The 27,416-nt window shown below is 45.7% G+C and overlaps 1 protein-coding gene across 1 annotated transcript in view; it reads left to right on the top strand.

Moving 5' to 3' along the window:
- Csmd1 (CUB and Sushi multiple domains 1) overlaps positions 1–27,416 on the top strand; it is a 1,140,625-nt gene that overhangs the window by 112,293 nt on the left and 1,000,916 nt on the right. The window lies entirely within an intron of this gene.

Here is a 27,416-nt window from a genome sequence, read left to right on the forward strand (position 1 = left end):
GCGCATCTCTCTTGACGGGACAGTCTGCCAGGGAAAGGAGAATAAAGAGCTATGACAGGTTATAACTGTGGGGCAAGATTGAAACTGTAGAGCCTGAAAATGTTTTGCATAAATTAAAAAGCTCTCCCCCCACCCCAGTAGTATCAGCAGCAGCGTTCCTTAGGGACTTCTTTGTAATACCAAGCCAGTGCTGGCTGTATAGTTTTTCTCTGTCAGGTAGTAGACCGCAGTTTCAAAAGCCTTCACTTTGGGCTGCAAAGGACTCATGGCATTTAAGGTCTGGAGACAGCGGGAAACTGGGAGAAGCCCAGGCTGGGAAACAAGGGCAGGTGAGACACCAGGAAAAGTCCTGCAAGGTTGGTCAAGGGCGTGCTGTCCCGTGACTGCCGGGAGAGGTTTATGGCACCAGTGTGGCGATTTTCAGGGAGGAAAGAGACAGAGACAGGAAGTTGCTATTGCTGCTTTTTAAAGTCCCTCTTTTCAAGGCTCCGCCACCTTTTCCCAGTGTGCCTTCTTAAGCCTATGTTGGCTCTTGCAGCCTGTGTGTGGGCTTCGATTCACAAAACAGGCCCTGGGGTCTGAAAGCTGGGGAAGACCTGTGCAGTCACGGTCCACCCTCTGGGAATCATCGTCCCAAATCCAATCACCCCTCGGGAGTCAGCATCTCAGCTCTGTCTCAGCGGGGAGGAAAGGCTTTCAGGAGGCTCCCAACTTTGTTCCAGGCAAGCAGCAGGGCTGAATGCAACTGTCCTGTGAGCTTTGTCATGGGAGCAGAGCGCGACTGGAGGGCATCATCTGCAGAACAGTGACCATGGGCAGGGCACGTGGAGCCCAGAAATGGCCCTGCCTGGCTTTGAGGTCCACACATGAGACTGAACCCTTCCCGCTGTCTTCCATGGAATGTGGAGGCCCCTCCGGTGGGCGTCTGTGCTGCTGGCAGTGGGATAGTGTGGACGGTGCGCGGGTCACAGAACCTGGCCTTCTCATCCTCAACACCACACGTGTCTCTGCCCTCTCTGCTCAGGGGTGCTGCCTCCCTGCACAAGAGCAAAGCCCATGATTTTCCTCTCTAAAAATGAGAACAAGCAGGATGAGCCTGGAATTTAGAGTCTGCCTTCCTGACAGCTCCGCAGAAATTACAACTTGACAGGCCTGAGCATTCTCACTGTGCTCCAACTGAGGTCAGGGACGTGGCCCATCCTGGATCCGTGTCATGAGAAAGGTGAGGAGAAGCAAAGCCAGTGAGTTCCAAGCCAGTGTCGGAAGAAAGTGCACCTGATGGCAACGCAGCCGGAGCGTTTGCATCCCGCATCGCCCTGGACTTGTGTTCTTAGCTTTTCCATGCAGAATCCGTGGCCCCTGGGATGGGAGAGTCCAATGGGGCCAGAAAGGGAGGAAACCACTGGAAAGCTAAGAGCTCGTGGTAATGATTTTCATATCTGGAGATATTTCCTATTTTACCTTACTCTTTCTAACATAAGCAAGAGCGATCCTGACCAGCAGAGATGAGGTACAAATGAAGTAAAAAAAGTGGATTTCAGATATCACCTGAAGTGGGCTTTTGAGTAAACAGGCATGATAATTAGAAGGAAGTTCGTGGGGATTTAACCTCATAAAGAGAACTGAGCTACTGTAAGGAGGCCGTTCAGCTTTCTCAAACCAGATAACTTGCAGACATGTTATTTATATTTCCATCTCATGTTTGTCTCCAGTGTCCGCACCTAACATTTTATTTTCTGTACTTTGAAACACCGCTCGCTTCTGGGAGGTGTGGTGCACAGCACTGGCCGGCCTGGCTCCTGCTGTATCTGTTCTTCTCACATGTGTGTGGAAATGCGTAACTAGGTAAAAGCACGGATGGCTGAACACATGGACCAATAACTAGCACACGATTCCAGGCCTCCCGAAGGAAGTACCACAAACCGGGCACTTAACACACAGAAGCCTATTCTTCCTCACTGCTGGAAGCCAAGAGTCCCAGCTGCCAGTCAGCAAGCCATGGTGGCATCCATGACGTGGGCGCACCTCAGGCCGCTCATGGCCTCTGTCTCTGGGTGGCCTTCTGCCTTGGAGGGCACCCACCTCAGCATCCAAGGACCTCTCTTTCATAAAAGCAGCAGCTCCTGGATCAAGGTTTGCCTTCACCAGCCATGCCTAGAACGGGCATGTCTCCATGTGTGTGACGCAGGGCCCAGCATGGATCGTGCCATGATTAGGAGCCACGCATCACATATGTGCATGCTTGCACACGTGTGTGCATGTGTATCGCACAGGGAAAGGCTGCAGCACAGTGTCTGGCCAAGAGAACAGCCCTGGGGGAAAGCTCACTTCCCTTTGGTCAGAGAAGGTGGGGGCAAGCACACGGCCGTGAGCTGGCAGTAACCAGTTCACCACACAGCTGCTGCGGTTTAGATCCAGGACACAGACTCTGAACAGCGCACGGAGTTATGTACTTGCTGGTAACAAAACTCCAGTGTGAAGAAACTCACGCGTTACAGGGAATCTCCCCCTCCCTGTCTGCAGAGTGCAGGGCTGGGTCTGAATCCCAGGGTCTGGCTGGAGCTTACCTGCAGCCACCATTGCCCCTGGGTCCCAAGCTTGCTGTGCCAGGAGGGAAGGGGCCATTCCCGTGCCCTGCCCGGCGCAGCACCTCAAAGGCCGTGGAATCCTGGAGCCTTCTAAGAGGGGGCTTGGCGCAGAGGGGAGAAGGAGCGCAGGGGGCCCTGGGGTCCGCGCTGCCTCTCCACTGGGTGTTTCTCTCTTCCGGGTTTCCTGCCGCATTTCTGGGAGAAATCACGCTGTTCGGTGTGCATAGCTTCTGCTTAAATTCTTTCAAGTACTGTCCTGCATCACTCATTGTAGATAGATGGATCCCAGCGAGCTCTTAAGAAAATCGAGTCTGCCAGGTACCCCTAGAGTCCCAATTCTCGCAGAGAGCTGTCCTCCTCTTGCTCTCCTGGGCTAGGAGCCTGGCTCAAGAATGAATCAGGGCAATTTCCCTGTCAGCTTTCCCCTTAATTCTTTTCTGCCACACTGAACGTGGTTTCTGGCTTATGTCAGTTCTTAAATCTTTAGCACCTCCAGTCGTTATTTTCTGTACTTTTCCTGTTGGCTTTCAAACTTAATCATGTAAATCCATGAATCTGTATATGTTTTTATTTTAATTCATCCCAGACAATGAGAATTTTGAGCTTATCTTTCTGTGTTTCAGGTGGAATTATCCTTCCTGTCTCCATTTCCTAAATTTATTCTGTCTCCTCGTCTGTTTTTCTCAAAATTATAAAAAGATATTCACACTAAGAATAGGTAATCAGCAAGACAATACACACAGTCATTTTTGCATACTTAGAAGGACTGATTGGGATTCAGTAAGCTTATATTTTTATATAGTGGAAATGTTGATGAAGATACCAAGTAATGTAAAGGTAGGTAAACTCTCTTTTAGAACCTGCATTTCAGTGTGTTTCTGAAGCTTCTCTGACTTGCATTATTTTTAAACCATAGTCCAGATAAATCTCCAATAATGTTTAGAAGAGGGGAGTAATTTATTTTAGTAACAGAAATATAAATTTGGGTAGGACTGTCTTCTTATGAAAGCAGTAATAATGTTCTGAGTAACAAATGGTGGTAACTAATTACAAGGAGACTGACTGGGGAATATTAAAATATATAACAGTGTTTATTTTTGGTAAGTGTTGAATTTCATTAGGCGACGTTTCAGTAGTATGAAAATAGCTATGAATTCACGTGGTGTAGAGGTAAAAACTATAAGAATGAAATAATGATATGCTATCCTTTGCATTTGCTAACTTTACCTGGAAATCTGTACTTGAAGATTGAGCTAATTTCTTAAGCTTTTGGGGCTGACCAAAATATAAATAAATATAGAGAGAATTACAAAGCAATGAGGTCTATATTCTGCTCCATATTCTAGCTCATTTCTTTTCTGTGGCCTTGTTGGAACTTGTGTGTTCCCTGGTTGGTAGTTCAGCACTTAGGGTGACCCTGCGTTTTCTTCCCTGATGGGCTCCCAGTGACTCCTGTCCTCTGTATTTCGTGTGTGCAGGCTTAGGATATGGTGTGGCCTCGACAGAAGTTGAAAGAACAGTGATGGTATCTTTCCTACAGTTTTTTAAAAAATTAAGTCAGTTTTTAATGTTTGTCCTTTGTATTTCCCGAGCATTTATGAGATCAGATGTAACAGCAACTAAATGTAAAATTGAACCACTGTGAAAGATGGCTTTTAGTGACTCCTCCTTAGCCTGGGGAACTCTATAATTTGGAACCAGCTAATGCTTTTGAAATTCTATTTAAGTGTATAATCACTAGCTTTAGAATGTGTTGTTTTAGTAATAATCCATTAGCAGAAAACAACCATCCCTCAGTTGAATAATTAAGGGTGAAAATACACACAGCCTCTTTAGATTGTTAGATACATTTGCAAAAAGATTTATTAGCAATGATTTGTTAACATAACTTAAATTTTCTTGCCCATTATATTTTTCTACATCAAATGTAGGTGCATATGAAGTATGATGGAAAAATAGAGTGTTCTTAAATTTTAAAAATGTAGTAAAAAGACTCATTGCCTTTAATCTCCTTCAGGATACATCCCACACCCACACATATTGGCCCTGAACATAACAACACATCCTGTCAGCTATGCACTAAAGCAGTTCTCAAAGTCCTCGTTAATGAGTGTCTTTAGTTGAGCTGTCCTGGGTCCCTGGATGTCCTGAATGGATTCAAAACGTTTACCTTCATGGCCATTTTGACTTTGGGGAACAGCCAGAAGTTCCATGGCACCAGATCCAGTGAATGAGGTGGATGAGGAGGCCCTGTCCTGTATTCATGAGGCTATGGTGGGCAATGGATGCACCCTTCCCTGCGTGTTTGAACACACCTTGTAAAGACACTCATGAAACAGTACTTGGACTGCTTTAAGAAGTGATAAGAACAATGGGATAAGTGTGTTCCAAGTGACTTGGAGTATTTTGAGGAAGTTAAACACAGTGCATCTTGTACAGTGTTAATTTTTGTAATTTAATCATGCACCAATTTTTTAATCAGCTGTTATAATTATTATTGTCTTCAGCCAAGAAATATTAGTGTTTCTATTAGGAAAAAAATAGTCTTCTCATGGTACAAACATGCCCTCTTCCTTATTATAGATGGTTCAGTAAGCTTTTATTACCAAATGTATTAATATCAGAATTGAAACGTTTGATACTGATCTTCTTCACTTTGGCCTGTTATTCTGACTTAGCTTTGATCTTCAGATTGGAGCTGGGTATTATTCCCTAAATAGAATAAAGTCAATTTTTAATAAGAGTCTTCAGGGCCAGTGACAGTTTCTTACATCTAATTGGTGTCATTAAATGAAAAAATATATTTTTTGAGCATGTTCTCAATAATGAAGCATTAGTGGCAGCAAATGGAGTGTGCTCTGGATAAGAATCAAGAACTGCAAGAAAACAAATCTTGTGCAGCACAGCTTTACATGTGAGGCCACATTTAACGTCTTATTCTATATGATATTTTCTATAGTTTAGTGAACAATAATCCCAAAGGCAGCAGAATTCTTAGCAGGTTTAACTAAACCAAAATGCAGAATATCTGTGTGAATATGGGTATATGTAATATTCCCCCTCTCCTGAAAATGAAAATAGAATCAAACCATGCTATAAATTATAAGATGGTCAGTATTAGAGAGATGAAATTGGGTAAAAAAAGAAATCAACTGTATGTGTCCTGAGGAGTATAAGCTAAACATTATGTGTGATAAGGAGTAAAATCTTCTGTATTTTTTCCTTTTTTATAATGTAGTGTTTTTAAACATACTGATTTGGTCCTTTCACATAGTGCTATACATTTAAATTTCCTCCATGCCTTTTGGTGACTTGATAGCTAGCGTTTCTATTTCATTTGACCAATATCCTACTATATAAATGTATTATTATTTTGGTATTAAACACTACCTTAAATGTTTCCAGTTCTGAGCAATTATGAATAAAGCTGTTATAAATATTTTTGTGATACTTTAGTGTTAATAGAAGTTCTCAACTATTTGGAGTAAAGGTGAAGGAATGCACCTTCTGGATCATACAAAACAGGCTACATTGAGGTTTGTAGGAAGCTGCCAAACTTTCTTCCAAAGCTGTGCAATTCCCAGCAGCAGCGCGGGGTCTGGTGCCTCTGGCCTCCCTGGCCAGCATGAGGCGCTGCCTGAGGGTTGGGGTCCTGGTACTACAGCTCGCAGGTGAGGTGAGCACTTCCTGGTCCTGTGGGAGAGCAGAGTTTCTCCTGAGCTTCCTTCCCCCTCACCCATTCTCTTCAGTGAGGTGTGTGACCAGATCTTTTGCCCACTTTTTATTAAAACTTGTTTTGCTCTTGAAAAAGCATTTTCCGGAACACAGACTCTGATGTTAGAAAAAAGAAGTCATCTTACCAAATGATGCCTGCAGTTACTTAACACCCTCATCACAGCCGGTTTTGCTCAGTTTATCATGGACAGAATGCAAGGTTAATTACATTGGAAACGCAGAGCTGGGAGCTGTGCAAGCAAGGCTGAGCAAAGCTGGACACTGCATAGACTTGACCCCTCCAGGTGCAGCTGGGTCCCTGGCACAGCGAGCAGGGCCTTGGCAGGTCTTCCCAGAGGCCACTACCATGCCTTCTCACCCTGCCTCCCCGGCAGCCTCCAGCCACCACACAGACTGGGTCTCTTGATGGATACACAGTGAGCCTGCGAACTGCCGGTGCTGGTCACCAGTCGGCACAGGTGTCCCCTGCCCAGAAGCCCTCCTCACCCAGTCTCCTTGTTACTCTGGTCCAGCGGCCACTGCAGTGCCTTCTGTACGTCAGGCCCTTTAGCACGCAGCACGCACCAAGGGCTAAGGCTCTTACACTCATTTCCAGGAAAACAGAAACACAGCAAACCAAATTAATGCACTGTGTACATTTAGCTCATCCCTAACTGACGCGGTCCTCGGGGGTCCAGTGCACCCGCTGCTCTGGGGCTGAGGTCCCCTTGCTTGCCCTGCAGCACTGGACAGCACTCTGTGCCCAAGTCACACTGAGGTCTCTATACCCCTCTCTGTGAGCTCTGTCATGTGAGTAGCTGAGCGCCTCAACTCTGTTCCATCCACCACGTGCACGAAGAGCCATGGGTGCTTGAAGCAGTGAACAGACAAATGCGTGATCTAAAATTAGAGGAAGGAGCAAGATGTTTAATAACAAAGACACTGTTAAAATTCAGACTGGCTCGAGAGGGCATTGGTTTCAAACACGCCTTGTTTTCCTTAGAAACCATTCTGGAGCGTCAGGCAGTGGACACCTTGCTGAGAAGAGGGCATAGCCGCGAGTGCACTGCTTGAGCCACGCCAGTGTCTACTAGCTGAGTCCCTGCCCCAGCCTTTGTGGAAGAAGGGTTGGTTTTTCTTGCCAGCTTTACTTCCTGTCAGTTCTGAATGTCCTGCTCGGGGACTGCAGGCTGCTCTCTGCCAAGAGGCCCACAGCTTAGGGAATCGATGGGGTGACCTGTGCATTCCAGACAGCTAGACAGCTAGCGAAGGGCAGGCTGTTGTGCCTGATCCAGTACACACTGTCTTTGCATCCCAGCACCCTCGCTGTCCTGTTCTTTGAGGGCAAGTCACACTCCCAGGTGGGTGTGCACCCCAGAAGGCTGGGCTGGGAAGGGGCACTATTAGTACCACTGTGCACACTTTGTCCAACACCTCCTTTTTTAGTGAGACTGTCCGGTGCCTCTCCTGTTCTGTGATATTTCAGTGTGCAAAATCATCGAGTATCATTTTGAAGACTGGTAAACTATGCTGATGAGAGTGATTGTGAAATATACTCAGATGTGCTTAACAAAGCAACAACAAAAATAACTCTCTCCTCCCTTCCAAATTGGATCTTTGAAATACTTTCCCAGATCTCCTGCATATATGCTGGTTCTTCAAAATATTGAGTCTCCCTGGTAGAAAATGCATAGACCTTGTATCCTTAGGTACTTGCTCAGTGCACACACATGCTCCATGGATGGATTTGTTTTCTGTCATGGGTGAATAGGAGGAATCTAGGAAATATGTGCTGACAGGAAATACAGATGCAAAACATATGCCAAATGGAAACCACGCACCACCCCCCAGGGCCATCTCCGTGCTGGGTCACAAGTGATGTCCCTGGAACAGCACTGCTTAATAGAGTCTGACTCTCAGGGCTTTGACTTAATCTTTAGAGGCTATCAGGAAGGATTTTGTGACAGGCTACTTTTGGTAAGGCACAGTAGTTAAAAGTACAAGATCCGAAGATAAATTATGTATAGTTATGAAACTCAGAAGTCTAAAACAAAGCCAGTGGTTGATACTCATCAGAGAACCCACTTCCGGCCTTTAGGATGGTATCTTCTTCCTGCATGGTCTCCCACTGACAGGGATGAAAATGCTCCTGCACCTCACCCAGAAGGGCACAAATCGCACTTAAAGGTGCTTCACCCTCAGGAATTCCTCACCACCTGGTGGCCTTGTCTCCCAGCACTGTCACATCGGGCGTTCAGATTCCAGCGTGCAAATTCTGGATGAGACACAAATGTTAGCCCACAGTGCCAGTCTTCTAATCTTTCATGTTCTCATTTGAGTCCCCCCAGTTTTATAGATTTGTTTTAGAAATGGAATAAAATGTGTTTAGCCTTGCTCTATCTTGTGAAAGTTAATTATTTTTTTCTAAGTACATTCAGGATGTGACTCTTTTAGATAATTAAGGCAGTTAGACTGAATATAGTTATTTTTATATCCTCTGAACAGGTACTTTAATAGTTTTAATTATTTTCCCAAAACTCTTTTTTCAAACAAAATCAGGATTTTGCCTTATTTCTACTTCAATTTAGAAACATTTATCTTTATTACACATTGCTTAAAATAGTTCCTTATGTGATCTGGCATCCTTCCTTGAAGCTAAGATGACAAATTCTCTAATTTAATTAGAAGGGAAAATATATTAAAGTTCCTTTTAGTGGAGCTGGATTCAGCCTCCACACCCCATGGGGCAGGTACGGAAGCTGAGATGGGAGCTGGGGTAATAGGTGGGTATCGCTCTATGAGCTGCTCTCTGGGACTCTGCCCACTTGACAGCTTTAATTCATTATAGTTCCTTCTTCCCTAGTCCTTCCTTGTGTGCAGTGCTGCGAGCTTGATGTCATTAAGACGGTGGGGCCCATGCTCCTAGCAGAGCGGGGCCATCTTCAGGATCAGCTGTCATGCAGGTTGTTGGTATCAGGGATCTGTTTCATCCATCAAGTTCCGCTGTCTCTTTGTATTTGCTTTTCTCTTCATTTCCAGGGTCCGAGCTGCAGTTGCCCAATCTTTATTTACTTCAAAGTGTTTGGGTCACTGAGTTGCATTTAAATTAACAAGGCCTCAGAAAGGACTCATAGATGATATATTAGTAAGTTTTTAGTATATGTGCTTCAGAAAAGATTATATAAGGGAACACATGTAAAACTATAATCTCTTCTTTATTTATTTTTAATTTAAAGAATAAGAATTTCCAACAATGGTAGGATATAATTTCAACTGAGTGTAAACTCTTTCATGAGTCCATCGAGGATGAATGAAAAGTGGGGACCTGAGTCACTGCTTTGTAGACACTGGAAACTGCCATTCTTTGTAGGTGGAAAAAGGTCTCTGTGTGCTCCTCTGTTCATGCATGACTGTGTTTCACAAAAACGAAAATTAGTTTCAGTGCTTAGGTACCATTATTCTTTGCCCAAATAGGGATTGCTAAAAAAGAGTAATTTCTACTTCTTGCAGAAGAATTCGGAAGCGCACCTAGGGCATCTGTCCTCCCAGAGTGGTAAAGTCCACAGCTGCTCAAACATGTGCAGCGAGGGTCCAGGCCAGAGGAAGCCAATTTCCCAGGGTTGGGGCAGAGCAAGGCACCGCTGCAGTGGGGCTGGATGCTTGCGCCTATGCTTTCACCGCACTTCAGATTTTCCTTTTATTTGTCACTAGCAGCTATATTTAAATATGTCTTCGAGTTTAAGCAGAGGGGGCCATTGAGCTTCTCGGGATTAGGGTTACGCACATCATTTTATTGCGGATGTATCAGTATTGACATCTTGACTGCGGTTAGCTCAGTGAACCTGAGTGTGCTGTAGCATAGATCAGTCCTGGCAATATGAAGCATCACAGATGTCCCAGATGACCCTTCTGAGGGGCAGGGGCAGCGGAGAGTCACCCGATCACAGGTGCCCTCCTTTCAATCAGCTGACTACTGACAGCAGGAGGAGACACCCAGGAGCCAGACGCAGCCTGGCCTGGAAGAGCTCTGAGTGGCCCATTCCTCCCTGGGAACCCTCTTCCCACAGCTACTCGGCACATCCGGCCGGAGGATGGGCAAGAATCCTCTTTGGGGTGAACCCGAGTGGAAACGTAACTGGGGACAGTCTGAGAAACTGGCTTGGCAGAAATGTAAGCCAGTCATAAGTCTATGTAAAACCCTGTATCATGGAGTTTCACAGTTTGCCGAGGGGCATTCCAAGCAAGTGACCCTCGGTGATGCTGAGAGCCGACATTTGCCCCACGAGGTTTGTAGTCATCACCTGCAGCACTAACGACAAACATCACAAAGGGAAACGTGGTGATGCTCTGGTCGTCCGCAGGCAGGCAGAGCACTGTGGGCACAGGTGTGCTCGTGATGTCCACTCAGAGCCCAGAGAGACAGGATCCGGGGTGCAGAGTGTGGGGGATGCCCTGCATCCCGTGAGCCCAGGGCAATGCTAGTGGGAACATCTCAGGGAGGACAGGCCCTAGCTGGAGAAATAAGGAAAGCAGGGGCGGCCTCATCACAACAATACTCTGCCCATTACCTGGGCGGGAGCTGCAGGCCCAGGGCCCCGCCCTGCCCTCGCTGGCCTCATGCCTGGCCTGTCACCTGCTCTCTGGAGGCCGAGAGGGAGGGAGTGATGGAGCGCATTTGCACAGCTCCGACCTCAGGACGTGGGGAAAGGACTTTCACAACTTCCTCCAGTGCCGTCTCCCTCTGCAGAAACCCGGAAGCGAGAGCCCAGCCCTCTTTCTTCTGTGGAGGCAGGCACTGTGCTCAGTGTTGGCAAACCCCACCTCTCTCCATTTCTCTAATCAAGCCTAAAAAAAGCCACACGAGTGACCTGTCAACTTTGTCAAGGCAGAGCCACCAAAGGCGCCCAGAACAACAACTGGTTTGGGCAGGAGAAAAAGTCCTTCTTAGAACTACGGAAAACAAAAGCAAGCAAGGCCTCCTGCAAGTGACTCGGTGCTCTGCACGCTGGTGGCAGGGGAAGTGGCCGCTGCGACTGGGAGGGACCCCAGGCTGCCTCCCGCTGTCCCTCCAAGCTGGGCGAGATTTTGGGGAAGTTTGTTAGCCACCGGTGCTGAAATTCCCTCCCTTTTCAAATAGGAATCGAAGCACCACCTGCCTTCCTTGTTGGGGTACTAGAAATTAACTGGGTTCATCCTGCTGCGAGGCTGTGCAGTGCGTGGCCCAGGGAGGAACAGTGTCTGATGTGTTCATAGCGAAGCGGAAGAGGGGCCTGGCACATGGAGAAGCCGACAGCCTCTGCCTTGCACCTCCAGCGCTTGCTCAAGCTGTGGCCCCAGGTGTGCAGGCTCTCGGACATTCACTCCCTTGTCTCTTAAATGTTTATTTGTACGTTTGTCATGTTTTGTGCTCAGAGACTTTGGACCTCTGGTTGCTGTCAGTTAGTGTAATTATCACAATGTGTCCTGCAGATATGATCACATACTACGTGTCCGTAAAGAAGAAAAGAATGATACAGGACACTTCCGGAATGTCCCCCCCCAAAAAAATAAATGAAAATAAATTTCAGAGAAGGTTCATTTGTAAGGAGATGAGGTCACACATGGAGAGGTGAGGCATGGCGCTTTGGCTGCAGAGGTAGGGAGCTTCCTTCCCTCCTTGACACAGACAGGTCAGCACCAACCCTAACCCAGATGTCCCCTAAGCAGGACGCATCTTTGTTTTATCTTGCGCTGCAGAAGAGAGGGAAATGCAGCAACGATTTCACTATTACATGGTAATGTTTGCTTATCCTTGACATTTGTCACTTTATATTTACCGAACTAACTTTCTGATTTGTAAGACATAAAGAAGACTTTAAGGCTTCATCCTTGGACGGCTGGTATGGTTGGCTGTGTCCTGGAATTGATGCACAGGACGAGCATTTGTCTGTCAGGAAAGCTGTGATAAACTCATTATAGAGCAGTAATGGGAAGGGCAGGTTCTTATGGACATGAAATACATGTGTATATAGATGTGTAAGCACGCGGCACTACTTGGGTTGGGAAGAAATAGAAACAAATGCGAGGTGTTTTCTTGTGAAGGTTTCGAACACAGTGAATAGAATGCTCTGCAGGGAAATCCAGGCACCTGCAGCTCTCTGTGCCTGGAATAGGGTTGGCCCGGGAAGTCCAGAAATTAGCTAGTGGCCTAGACAGAATAATAGTACAGAGCACCCCAAGATTTTAATTGGCCTCAAGGAACAAAACTGCGGTATTTAGTTGCTGGGGCCTTTTACTTAGCACATAACGCAATGTACTGTGTAAGCTTAAAGGGCAGGTGATGCTACTCGGTTGATCTCAAGATGGATACCAGCTAACTCAGCCCTGTGACAGGTGGGCCTTGAGTGCTGCCTGCTGTCTGTATTCCTCAGGGCCTTTGCAGCAGGCAGGTGGAGCCCAGGTTCCTGTGTGCTGAGCGCTGGGGTCTCATAAATCTCCAGGTGGCCTTGCTTCCCGATGGGGGCGGAAGGGTGTACTCGCAATAGACTTGAGATAAAGGTGTCAGAGCGCTTCACCAACCCAATTAATGTGTGCAGATTCCTGCAAGGAATGCAATTTCCTTCATGAACAGGTGAACCAGTCTCTCCCAGGGGCAGAAGAACACAGGTTAAGTGGTTTGGGTGAATTCATTCCAGGGGTCAAGCCTGAGCTACGAGGGTGTGGGAAGTCTGGCTCCCTCTTACAGCAGGAACTTCCCTGCATTTGTCTGGGATCAGCATGTGCTCCTGTAGAGTTACGGAAATAGTAGGGCACATGGACCGGATGAGGTGTCGTTCCCCGGCCCCATCTGGCTACTCCATCCTTGACACCCCGTAGCTACAATGGGTGTACAGATGCTGCTGCATTCATTTTCAGTTTCTTCAAAAATCTCTTTAGCTCTTGAAAATAGGGCCTTTGCATTAGTGACAGATGTTGTTGCCCTTGAGGTTTTCATACTTTTTCTTATTTGTAAGATGATTGTAATATTACTTAACTTTTTAATTTGATTCCAAAATTAAAAGTGTCATGTTGTCAAAATACATCCTTTCTATTCAACATTCTCACACTGAGAGGAAAATAAGCTTTATCTTAAACTCTAAACAATGATCTGTGTTAACATAGAGTTTCACTGCAGTCTTCTCCAGAATGCATTTTCCAAAAAGTGAGAAATAGGTTTATTTTTTCCAAAAAGAAAATATCATTCACCTTGTGTGATGGCCAACATGGCTCCCTGGAGGGGTGGGGTGAGTCCCGCACCTTTGCTACTCCACTCTTTGGAAGAATTGGCCTCAAAAACAGTCAGTAGCCTGTCCTTGTAGAAATGTGTTTGTACTGCCAGATTCACAACCTGATTAGGCTGAAGGACATCTGAAAAGTTTCATGAGAACTCTAGAGCAGTTTGATACCTAGTATATAAGCACACAATTTTTTTTGTTTTCAATCTGAAATTGCAATTTCTTGGCAGGAAATAATTAAAACTGCTTATGTTTTACAGAGAGGGAGAAAGGGAAGGAGACAGAGATGGAAAAAAGAGTGTGAGAACTGATAAATACCTTTACTTGCTGGGATGTAGACTATTGCTGCATTTGAGGAAAATCCTCGCTAAAGCAGGTGGTGAAATTGTTAGGGAAAAAAATCTCTATTCTGTGGAAGTAAAATGAATAATGAAGGAAAAGAGGAGCAAAGGCATTTATTAAAGTCCTGAGAATCCATTAAGCTCTTATGCGTTTGGTTGTCCCAAAATTTCCACCAAATATATTGATTCTATCTGCCTGGCTGCCTACCTGCCTGCCTGCCTGTATCAGGAAGCCTTTGCTGTACCTGGTCAGTATTCTCAGGTTTGACCCTGGCCATGGGGACCACAGGACAGGGGTCCTACCTTAGAGAGCCCCTGTCACCCTGGCCCTAGCCGGACAAGCACAAGTGAACAGAAGGAACGGGAACTCATCCCCAGCACACCTGTTGGTGACACTGCCCTGCTGGTCCCTGGGCTTCTCTGGGGACACTGAGGCCACCTTAGAACCTGGCATCTCGCTTCATACATTTGTGAAGACAACAGCTTCTACTGAACTCTGATTTTCTCTGTGCCCCCATAAGTTTTTTTCACGTTCTATAATCTCATACTTCAGATGACCCTTGTTGAGTATCTGACAAATGAGGGTGGTTTCCTTTGCATCATTCTTCCTAAGGCTGTGCACCTGATCCGCAGTGGGAACTGACATTGTCCTGAGGGCCTGGGGTGCTAACATTGGGGAAAGTTCAGCCCATTATTTCAGGCAAAATTGCAGTCACTGACATCTAAGTTAAGTTTCCCTTTGTCCTGACTTTTAAGTGTAGCCTTACTTTCAAAAGATCCATATAATTTCAAAATATAAAGAATGTTGAGATTACGCCTCAAGAGGATTTCATTATTTTTCATAAGATTGAGTGTGTTATGATATTTTTGTGAATTTTGGTGAGGTAAGGAAGAGGAGAGTGTACATTGTGGAGAGGAATTAGGTTTACAGCTGGCTGCTTACCCTGCATTAATGGCCCAGGAAAATTAAGTTGATTTGGAAAGTTCACTGTCTTGTGTTCTGGGAGCACATCGTGATCTTCTAGTAACATTTTTCTACTTCCTTATTAATGATTTTTACAATGATTACTGGTACATAACAAAGAGGTAGGGTATTGAATTCTTTCCCTGATTTATACATTTGCACTTTTTAGACTTTGTGGGGGGGCAATGAAGGAAAGAAAGATTGATTTAATTTTTCATCTAAAGAGATTGTAACTTATTGATTTAGAGTATCTCATTTAACTTTACAGTGCATTTTAATATTTCGTCCTTGCATGTTTCAAATCTTAATATGCTTCACAGTTGAGAAGATGTAAAAATAAATTATACTGTCACATGAGGCAATTTATGTCGATGAGTTCTTTTTACTATTTTTAACTTTAGGAAGAAATCAGGAAATAAGCATTTCTAAGAGAGCTTTTTGGTATTAAAATTAAGTGAATCATTTGGTGAGAGGGAAAAGGGGAAAGAAATGGAAGGAAATGGCCCTAAAGCGCAGCTCTGCCCAGGCACATGCTTGAGCAGCGCCCTCTGGAGGTGGGGAGGGAAGTGTCCACGCAGTCTCTCTCGTGGGGAAGACACTGTGCCCTGGATCTCTGTTACACTCACCATGGACCAGGCGTCGTCCAGAGGGGTGTCAGCGTCACCACAAATCTAGAGGAGCAGTGCCAGCTTTACAGAATGGGAGCCCCAACTCCGGAGGGCAATGTTCTCAGCTTTGGCTCCTCATATCAAGGCTCCCAAGCCGGCCAGGCTGTCCAAGGTGGTCTGTGGAGCAGGAAGGGCCAAGCATGGGACTGCGAGGCCCTGCTCACCATCTGAAGATGCCATGGCTGTAGACGCTGCTGCTGCCCATTTCTCCAGGGCACCTCAGCTGCCACCATGCTGGTGACAGAGCCCCAAACACCTGCTTCTGGGGCAAATGTCAGTTCAAATGAAGTTTTTTTGTTTTTTGTTTTGTGGTACTGGGGATCGAACTCAGGTCCTCGCACTTGCCAGGCAGGTGGTGGAACCACTGAGCTAAATCCCTGGCCCTTCAAATGAAGTTTCTTCTCTCTGGTGGTTTCTGTCTGTCCCTGCTCCCACCTGGCAAGATCCATGGTCTGTCCTCTGTATCTTGGAAGCATTGTGGTCACAGCCTTTGTTACAGAGAATGGAGCTAGGAACTTGGAATAACTTGCCTTATTGCATGCGTGCACAATGTATGTGTATATATGATGCACAACACATGTCAAAATGTGCCCAGCAGGACAGCCAGGGACACGGTGTGAGTACAGATATAGACTTGGACGTACACTGCCCTGGGTAACATAGCACATGTTATCCAGACTTGGATATGTTATTTTACTCCTATTATCTTTGACGAGGAAGGGTGAGGGCACACAGCTCAGAGAGACAGGGTGGGTGGGATGTGATGTTCTCAGCTCCTGGTGAGTTTCCACCAAAGAGGGGAAGGAAGTCTGTGGGCGGGCAGCTTGGTCCTGGTTCCTGGGAAGGAAAGGTCCAGAAGGGCTGGCGGCTTGGCTAGAAAGTGGGCCTGTGCGGTTTGTGGTCTTCCTCGGTGCCTGCATAACACCTTGGGTGCAGTCCAGTCCGGGAGGCTCAGTCCACAAAGGGGGAGGCGACAGGTCCTCAGTGGACATTAGAACATCTACTCCCAGAAACTCCAGGGCTGATGCAGCTTTCTCAGAACCGTCTTTTGCCAGTGAAATTGAAAGGAGCCATGAGATTCGAATGCCTTTGGCTCCAGAAGGACAAGGATGAGGAATCTCCAGTATGGTGAGCACTCATTATTGGTAGTGGTGGAGTTGGCTCCTTGACGAAAATGCTTGGCCAAAGCAAACAGAAAGCACAGTAAACATGCTCTGATGCCTAGGTGGGTTCTTCAGTCTTACTCCTCCATTCGAGCACAGAGGCAGGTGTTTCAGAGGGGGTGGCTTTGAGCCATTTCTAACTGAGGACAGGACGGTTTCCTCCCACCCTGTGAAGCCACCTTCCTTCCTTGAGTTATAGAAGAGACTTTTCAGAACACCCAGCAGTGCCTCTGGAGCCGGGGCACAGGTGCCACATTCCAGAGCAGCTATCACAGTCTAGGTGAAGAAGGGAGGTGTTTACAGAGCCCTGACCATGTACAGCTGTGTGCACAGCACTGTTAACTGCAGTCCAACAACAGCCCTCGCTGTGCCTGCCTAAAACAGCCTCTGGGCCGCAATGCATCCCCGCCTCCTTGTGTCCAGCTGCACAGGACCCTCCCTCAGCCGCTGTAGCCCCTCCCTGCCAGCCGCCAGCTCCCCTAGGGAGGGCAGCCTGCCTGCGGCCCGCTGTCCACCTCGGGGCTCAGTGGGCTGTGAGAACAGCCCGCCCAAGATGGGTGGGCGGTGCCCTCTGGACCCCCACAGATGCTGCAGGGCGGGGACTGAGTCCCCCAACATGCACAGCCCTGCAGAAACTGCCCTGCTACGGGAAGGGGCTGGATCTGACCACAGGCAGGAGCCCTGCCACAGCCTGGGCCACCCTGGACCCAAGGGTGCTGCAGCCCAAGCCTACTGCCCTGCCTGCCTCTCCTGGAGCTCTGAAACCTGGAGGGCAAGGTGCTAGGCTTGAGTGCACTTTTGGTGATGAAAATATTTCCAAAAGATAGGACTTTACCAGAAATTCAGATGACCATGCTTAAAGCAAACCTGTTTAACAGCATAAATCTGCAAAAATATAAAGCCAAATGATATTGAAAACCAAAGCCATTTTCCTATGACCCTACATTTACACTCATGGTACAGGACAGATAAGATTGTTAAAAAACCCAGTGCCTATTACAATGATCAACAAATTACAACAATATCTACAGGTCTAGCCTTGTTTCAAAACATTCCATCTTCTGAATTAAATATGAAACATTACACTGGTGGAGAAAACTATTTTAATTGAACGATTGCAGAAGAAAATTTTAACGGTAATTGTAATTAGCTTATACATTGAATCTAAATATTAGTTATGCTATTAATTATAAGTATGTAGTTAAAAATTAAATTATAAACTTTCTAGTGATATATTATTTTGTGCACTTATTAATTATAGGAAATAAAAGATTTTATTATGCAGAAAAATCCAGCAACATAGCAAAATGAAACCAATAAAAACCAACAAAAGAACCTTTCAAGCAGCCTGTCTTTGAGAATCTACAGTTAACAAGACTATCAGAATATTGTCCCTCTCCCTGAGCGCATATTCCTTCTCCAGAAAGCCTGTATCTGGGATTCTATCTGGGAATCAGATGAAATTGCCGTTCATCCTTTACCACACATTGGGATCTCTGAAGACCAGTGGGCATGCTGTCAGCACCTTTGATGTTATTTATATCGTAACTCTCAGTTACAGAGTTACAGCACCTGGTAGACATAGGTTTAATAGCTAGGTTTCACAGTTTTGTGGACTCAAAGCTGGATGGATGGTACGTGGAGAGATAGACTGACAAGAGGCAGATCAGTGACAGAATGCTGGGCTGTGGGCCCAGGTCCAGGTGACATCTTTGTTTGTAGACAACTGTTGTCATACCCAGAGCCTCTCCTAAGGGCATATATACAATGCAGTGTCCCTCTTCACAGTGCTCACAGAGAAGCACGCTGTGTGCGCTGGGGTGTCCTGTGTGGACTGTGCCTCTATTCCCCTTAGATGTCTCTCTCCTGAGATTCGGAACCCCTGGAGTGTCCTCAAAGCCTCTCCTCTGGAGAACTGCAGCCCAGGCTCTTCTTGAATCCATTTTCTCTTTCCCTACATCCCACAGGAGTATTTTCTTTTTAGCTTTTGTGACCATCTGCCTCTCCTAAGTAGCGTAACCCTTCATCTCCCTGCATTCTCATCAGCTACAGCTAGGTGATGTGACTCTAAAACAATCTTCCTCAGAATACATGTTGCCTATTCAACCATCCATACTTCCCTGTGGCTCTTACTATTCTTAATTCACAGTCCACGGACTTCACCAGGCATGGCTGCCCCTCCCTCATGCCATCTACACAAGCATTTGCAGCTCGTGCATGTATTTAAATGCTCACTTGGGAAGCCTATTTCAGGTGTAGAAGTTGTCCTCTGCAGCACAAAAATTCTTGAGTCTCCCCCAATTTGTCTTGTTTCTTTTTCTAAAAGTATGTAGTGTTAAATTGTAAAGTCTAGGTGTTTGGATTTGCTTCTTCTTGCTTCTGCTTTAAAAACAGAATGACTGACTTTATTGCACTGGTCTTTTTAGAATGTATTCTATGTGTATCATATGGCACAAGGGTTTCCTGCAGTAGAAGGCTACTTATTACATTGTCATTCAGTTGTCCTGCGTCCATCACCATATTTTATGTAGTAAATACTTACGTATGCCAGGATCCATCTGACCTACATGTTCTCCATTCTCCCTGATTTTTCTTCCCATGTTGCGATAATGTTATAAAAATAAGCCATTTGATGGGAGACAGAATTACAGTTATGGTTCATTACCATATGTTAGATTTTCCAGAATAATTTATATCATTTAGTTGTGATGGTTACCTTAAGTAATCTATTCTTCATTTTTAGAGAAGAAACTAATATCCTTCCAATCTCAGTTAAATCATTTAACTGTGCCATCCTATCTACATGTGGCCATAGCTATTGTTGATAATACAGAGCACTAGGAGTAGATGAAAAAGGAACAAATCAAGCAGAAAACAGAAAAGGGGAGCAAGCTGTTCCATTCTTTATAAGGCACTAAGTTTGATTTGTGGAAGGCTTGCTATGAAATGCTATGAAAACAACTGTGTAATTAAATTGCCTGGCTGACAGGCACCATTGCAGGACAATGGTGAGTAGGTCCCTCCCACATGCAGATTCCTGGGTGCCTGGCCACCCTTTGCCAATTTCTGCTCACTGGGGTCAAGAAAGGGTCACTACTTCTCATTAAGTCCCATTAATATGAACCTGAAAATTTCAAGTTTTTAAAAATTACTTTAAAAAGCTTAAACATTTGAAAATAACTTTCAATTTTATGTAAAAATATTACTTGTTTGGAAAACAGTCTTGAGATCTGTATTCTAGTTATTTAGTATCAAGTTGTAGCTGTCCACATTTCAAGAAGAGGTGATGAAGCTGTTAATTACTTCAGGTATGAATTTAACAATACTAACTGAGGTGGAAATGGGATTTGCTGGCTTCTTTCATGAATTTAAACAATATTATAATATACATATGTGTTTCCATAATAAATATAAGAAATATAAATAGACAAAGATTCCTGTAGTTTACTATAGGGTGGAATGTAGATTATCAAAATATTATAGTAAAAGTTTCCACTTTAAATTTTCTAAAATTGAATTAAATCTATTCTAAAATAAATGTTATTTTCATATCATCACATTTATAAAATAATATGCAATCCAACATTTTAATGAATATCTAAAGTCAAATATATTAAATAGTATTTTAAAAACAAATTTCTACATTGAAAGTAAAAGCAAATGCCTACTGTCATACACATGGTAGAACATGTTATAGTTAATACATTTATTTCAATATTTTCTTGATTGATGTAATATTTCTGATCTGTTGAAAATTATTTTTCTTATTGTTTGCAGGAAAGATTAAATATTTTAATTTTTCAAATATTTGTCCTTTAGAAAACATTAATATATATATTATTTGATTGTACTACATATTTTTAAAACATACATTGGATTATCTGTCTTCTTTTCCATTTCATTCATTGATTTTGTGTGCTGTTTTAATTATGTTGCAAACAAACTGAGATCTAACATTAAAATAAAGCTGACAAATTCCTACAGAATGAGGCTCATGGCATGGGTCTCCCTTCCTTATACATTAGTTGCTATGTGAAAAATGAGACTTGATTTTAAAAAATTTTTATAGAAGTCCACATTTCTGCTGTTTAAAAGTAAAGACCATAATCCCAGCATTCGGGAGGCTGAGGCAGGAGGATCGCTGTGCGTTTGAGACCAGCCTGTGCTACATAGAGAGTTCCAGGTCAGTCTCAATACATAGTGAGACCGTGTCTCAAAAAAACAAAATTTAAAAATAAATAAATAAATAAATAAATAAATAAAAGTAAAGTAAAGACCACCTCAACCTATGTTCTAAAAGGTTTTGAGGTTTTCTAAATAGGAGAAGAAAAGTGATATTTCAACACAAGTATATCTGGGTGATACTTTGGGTATAATTCCAGACCACAGTAGAGAAGCTCATATCACAACAAAACAAGACATGACACTTTTTAAAAATTTTCCCATGTGTGTATAAAAGTTACATCTGGATATACTGTTGTTTATTAAGTGTGTGAAGTGCTATGCTTTAAAAAGTTCATGCTGAGAAGCAACAGTTTGTAATAGCTAAAACTTGGAAACAGCGCATTTGCCCATCAGTTAGAAACTGGATAAAGAAGAGTGGTTTTTCTATAAAATGGAATACTACTCAGCCATAAAGAATGAGAAATTAGATTCATTCATAGGAAAATGGATACATATTGAGAATATACTCCTAAGTGAAATGAATATGTCACACGTGTGTAAATACCGAATAGTTTCTCTGGTGTGAACAAACTATAATAGTACATAAGATCCTAATGAGATAATTGACAATGTGAAATAGGAAGAAAGGGGCTAAATGTGTAGGGAAAGTGGGAAGGGTGGGGACAAGGTAATAAGGGAAAGAAAAAAATAGGAGAAAAATGAAAAAATGGAAATAAAATGTTTCTAAATGAGGAGGGGAGGAGGGGGTGAAGGGAGAGCAGGGACAAGGGGAAAAAATGAGAACCAAGACCTGTCATGTAGAGGTGCAAGATCCCAATGATGAATGTAGCTCTACCGTATACCTAAAATGCACCAATAAACTCAATGAGGAAAAAAAAATAAAAAAACAAACAAATAAAAAGTTCATGCCTTCACTCAAACTACCTTATCACTAAACCATACTTATTACTCATCATTTTTGTGGAACACCTCATGCTCGTGATCATCTGGACTACCAGAAGTCCTCATCTATTGCCGATGGAGGGAGGGCTTGTCTTGGTCCCAAGGCTGCTATCTTATAAAACTGGTGGCATCTGTAATTTGCGGTGACTGTGACCACGTCTCAAAAGGAGAGAGTGAGGGCTGCTGTGCCAACTGACTTCTCACTTCATGCTGTTTGGGAGCAGCCCGCCCCCGGCAGGGCTCCTCCCCACGCCAGAGCCAGTTGTTCTCACCCTGCCACACTCCGGTCATTTGCTGTCATTTCAGCGCCATCCCCAGCACCTTCCCCAGGTGGGGATCCCGACTGCACGACTTCTTTCCCTGAGCACCCCTGAGGGCCGCCCCTCACCTGCTCAGTCTGGCCATGACGTGGCTGAGGTGCATCCCTCCTCGGGGTCCCTGATGACCCAGGCCCCTGCTGTGCCCACCACACCTGCAGTCCTCCTTCCCCTGAGGTCTGCACCCACAGATCCTTCACAAGGGTTGGGGACCATTCTCCAGCTCCCCAGCGGTGCTGGTGACGGTTTCTCCTCCCACAGGTCACAGGTGTTGTACACAGCATCTCAGATGTGAATTCCTCCTGGAAAATTTCCTTTACTTACCCAAGGCCTATCAAATAAATCGCTAGGTCTGGCAGGTATAGTTTTGCAAGAAGTATGTCTTAAAGTATAAGAGTTGGTAGTCAGAACCACTCCCTGCCCCATAGTCTGGAGAAGGCATGCTGTGTCAGTGAGTGTGAAGACTTCACTACCTTGTACCTGTCCCCCAGAACTCTTAGAACAGGAGCATTAGCAATGAGCAGTCATGTTGAGAAATGTGTCCTTCTAAGCATAGGACTCAGCTGGGGTCTTCAAATGGTAAAGATAATGGTGTCATCTATGCTTCATGGTTTCCTTTATAGAGGGTGGAAGAGTAGATTTAGTGAAATTCTGAAGAGTAGAATTCTAGAAAGTAGATGGCTCTGGGAAGTTTAGAAATGAACATTGCCTTCCACATAAAATCACCAGCTATATCTGCATCTGAAGAGAAAGCCTGTCACTTCAAGCTCTGAAGCCAGCCCCAGACTTCTCTCTAGCTATGAGAGAGTCTTCCATGGTATCTTCTACATACAGAGGCTGCTTCTTCCACAGGGAACACCTGTTAATTTTGTGGTCATCTCTTCTGGATCTTCTGAGAGTGCTGAGACTCCACCAGGATTTTGTTGTTTAGAGATGTCTTCTTCCCTTAAACTTTAAGAATTACCTCTGTGAGTAGAAGGCTCTTCTTCTGCAGCTCTTTCTCCTCTCTTGGCCTTCACGATGATCTGACGATCAGAGTTAGGGCCATATGAGGCTTTGGATTCCATGACTGTGTACCTGGTTTGATTTTCTATCTAGATCACTACAGCTGCCTCCATATCAGCAGCAGGCAATTCTACTTTCTTACCATTCTTGTGCTTCCTGGACTTAGACTTTTAATTTCCTTCAAGGACGTTTTCTTTGCTTCATGACCTGGGTTTTAGCTTTTGCTTTCCTAGCCTATCTTTGGGATCCCCTCCTCCTGTACTGTAATCACTTTTAGCTTTAGTGTAAAGTGAGAGACATATCACCATTCTTTCTCCTGTTCTCTTAGAAGCCATTGTATGGCCAGGTGTCCCAATTTCAATATTTGGGCCTTGAGCATACGAAGATGAAAGACAGAGAAATGTGAGGTGAGGCTGGAAGTACAGTAGGAAGAACACAGAGCCCTTGAGTTTCTGCTTTGTTCTTGTGGTTTGCATCCCAAATAATTACAGAAGTTACAGCAAAATCATTCACCACAGATCATCACCACACAGGTATAGTCAGGCATCATCATTCCAAAAACATTGGCGATGTTTGAATAATTAATACAGTGTGGCAGGACTTGTACCAAGGCTGTCGAATGAGAGGCGCCCAGAGACTGCCTTGCTCCAGGGAGGATGCAGCAGATTTAAATATGTAAAACACACAGTAAAGAAAACTGTGATGGAGCCAAGGGTATTGGAATAAGAGTAAAAATAAATTTTAATAAAGGGTGATGGTTCACAAAATCTCATCAGCATTGAGGGAAGAGTTGCAGAGACCTTCAAACAGGTCTGCCGAAGACTGTATAAATTCTCTTTCTTAGCTGAGTGAACCAAGGTATCTGGTCAAACTGTGGAAACAAACTTTGGTTCCCAGGGAAGGAGCAGATCTTCACTGTCATTTATAAGAGCTCCGGAAGGTGCTTTTGCTTTTCTGTAATGTTGCCATCGAAAGAGCTGATGTTTCTGACCGCTGCAAACCTCTTGCTCCCTATCAACAGGACCCTAAATTCCCTCTGTGAGGTGGAACAATGGGTACACTTCTCCGCGCCTTAGACTGTGCTCCTTCTGAGTTCCCTGGTCTTCCTCTGGTCACCAGGATGAACACTTCTCCTACCTTCAGCTTTCTCCCTTAGAATCAGTCTTCTTGTCTGGAAGTGAGTCCTCCTGGGACCATTCATCCTGTTCCTGCCCACAGTGGCCGTGTCTTCCATATTGGCCTCACCCCATGTGCCAGTACTCAAGCTGCCAGGTGGCCACAGAACCCTCCACTGAGTTCCCACTGATCACTGGGGCACAGGAACTTTGGGTGGGGAGGCGTCTTCTGAACATGGTGCGTGGCTTGGGCTGTCTGTGGAGGATGCATTCCCACACTGCCCACCTGGCCAGGTGCAGTCCGGCTGTCCTCTTCTGGAAGCAATTCCATATTTCAGTGCTCCGTACTTCCTCCTCTCTAACTTTGCTAACTTGATTTTTGTTGTCAAATTTACTACTCTTGACTTTAAGTACCACTTTGTTTTGTGATCTTGAGGAAAGTATGGCTCTCCTGAAGGCTCTGCTATTGTTTTCATTGAAATTAAGTCTGAAGCCTGGTAGTGGTAAGGTTTCGGTTCTGTAAAGGATAATTTTAAAATACTATAATAATGTTTCATATAAATGCAAAATTAATATATGTCAAATATGTTAACTGAATAGTGAATGAGGGAATTAATAAATTGCTACAAATTGTTTGGAAGATGAGTCTCAAAAACCACCCATACATAAGAAAAATGTCATGGCCGGAATTAACTCTAAATAAATACACCACTATTGTGCGAAAAAGTCCTGGAAACACTGAGGTACACGTTGGAAAGCCATCACTGACATTTCTAAGTAATTTACGATTTAGTTTTAAGTGGCCCAAAAGCGATGAAAGGATTTAGCCTAGAGACCAGGGCTATGGAACCCGGAGGGTGAGCTGACACGCGGCGGTGAGTTCCCAGCGTCGTCTGGGTCCCTCACTACTGTTTCATCTACCTACTTCACCTTGCACTGTGTTGTCCTCACTCTTCTGCGCTCCGGCATTCTCCATAATTCCACAAAGAGGAGACATTTCATCACTCAGTAATCTCATTTTTAAAATGGTTAGCATGCAGAGAAATGACTTGGATGCTCTTATTCATCAGCCTGCATCGGACTCCACATTGATGCTGATTCTACTGATACTTGTGTTTCGTGGGAACGCAGCTTGGCCTGAGCCCGCTTACTGTTATGAACCCGTCCCTCCTTTCATTCGCTCTTCCTTTGCCTAAGTACTGCGCGCTGCCACAGTGCCGCTTCTGACCTAGGGAAGAACTCCTTTCCGGGTAATCTTGCAGAGGGAACTCTGGTAGGAAAGAAAGAGACAAACAGAGGAGAGGCACGCGAGCTGTGGGGGCCGGAGGCACCGGCCTGGAAGCGACTAAGGCAGACCTAAGGGAAAGTGTGGCCTGGGGAGCGGAACCTGTGGATCTGGACTCACAGGAACAGGACAGTCAGGGTGCTTGGAGGGGCTGGAGGGGGAGGAAAACGGAGAGGCCTTGGGCAGCAAGGCCAGGTCAGGTGGGTGTGGGGGTGCAGTGAGGCCTGGCGTTGGCACCTTTAAAGGCTGCAGGCAGGAGGGGCGAGAGTGAGCATGTTGGGAAAGGCCGCTCTGAGCGCCCTCCGGGAGTAGACGTCTTCGGCGGGGAGGATCGGGGAGAACCCGTTCTTCCACAGCAGTGCTCTCCGGGCTGCTCGCGGGAAGGGCAGAAGCTTCCCCTGGTGAGGGGGTTTGGGATCTTCGCCGCCCTGAGCTGGAGGAGGCAGCCCTCAGGAGGAGGTCGTCACCTCCCTGTATCGGAATCTGCTCTCCTGAGGATCTCAGCTCAGCTCGAGTGGCACCGCAGGTGCGAAAACGCAGCGGTCGTCGATCCCAGCCTTCTCCGCGCTGCATCTTTCACATCAGAACTTCTGTCCCCAGACAGAAGCGCTTACAAATCCTGTGGGCTCAGCCTGGCCTGAATGTCCGTGCTCCTCCCTGGCCCTCTGGCGTGCTCTGAGCTCTGGCTCGCTAGTTTCTCAGGCCTGCCAAGCAGGTGTCACAGGTGACCCGCCCACAGTCCACATTTGTCTGGCGAGGGCGGCTGTGTCTCCCGCGGTCTGAGTTCATCCGCCTGCTCCCTGTGAGTCCAGGCCTCCATCCACACAGGGCCCGCAGCTGGATGAGAAGCGGCTGCATCTGTGCCGAGGATTTCCTTAGAGTCTGGCACTGCGTTTCTGGCCCCTTGGCTGTCAGCATCCATGGGTGACCCATCCCCGGTGAGGCCCAGCCGGTTCCCTCTGCCTCTGATGCCCTGCAGTTCCCACCTCCTGGGCCGAGCGTGTCTTCATTCCTCCCCTGCAGGCGGAAGCACTCTCCTGTCCTTTACAGTGCTTCGCCTCGTAATTAGCTCGATTGATTATTCAATCACTCTTTAGGCTAAATTCAATTCAGTAATTATCGATGATCCATTATGTGAGGACACTGGCCCGCTAATGTGATTAAGACACATACAGGACTCAGCAAGAGAAAGCGCCCCACGCTGCTGAGCGCGGTCGGACAGACAGGGGAGGGTCCAGGGAGGGTCAGGAGGACATGCCCCGTTCTCGCCTCTCTTCAAGCCCACTCTTGTGAAATGGTCTGTGGTTCACTGAGTGAATAAATGAAGAGGGATTCAGTCTGTGGAAAGGCATTTGTAAGAAGAAATGGAGCAGAGCGTGTTCAACTGTCTCCACCGACAGGCTTCCCACCGAGCAGAAGACCGAAGGCTGAAGAGTTACCCTTCCAGAGTTTGAAAGGTTTCAAGGCCTGCTAGCGCCTTTCAGCAGAGAACTGACCAATAATGAAGAAGGTCTGCGCCTTCCGCCATCAGGTCCCTGGATGGCAGCCGGGCCGTGGAACCCCAGCACCCACCAGGCGCCGCTGTGACCTCTGCACTCACACAGTGTCTGCCCCCCACGGCAGAGGCGGACACGTCCTGAGCCAGGACCTCTGCAAGCGGAGTTCATCTGCACATCGGGTGTCAGATAGCGCTTCATGGCAGGACAGAGGCAGGGATCTGCGGGCTGCTGTGCACACCTCAGCCCTGGAATCCTGACCAGGATTTCTCCAGGAACAGAGCTGTGGCCCTACTCTTGGGCTGCTTCTCCTGAGGCCTTCATTCAATGTTTTCATGTGTTATTCTCTCTCTCTCTCTCTCTCTCTCTCTCTCTCTCTC

This window comes from Fukomys damarensis, unplaced genomic scaffold (assembly GCF_012274545.1).
Source record: "Fukomys damarensis isolate Sample0158 unplaced genomic scaffold, DMR_v1.0_HiC HiC_scaffold_18, whole genome shotgun sequence".
NCBI classification, from domain to species: Eukaryota; Metazoa; Chordata; class Mammalia; order Rodentia; family Bathyergidae; genus Fukomys; species Fukomys damarensis.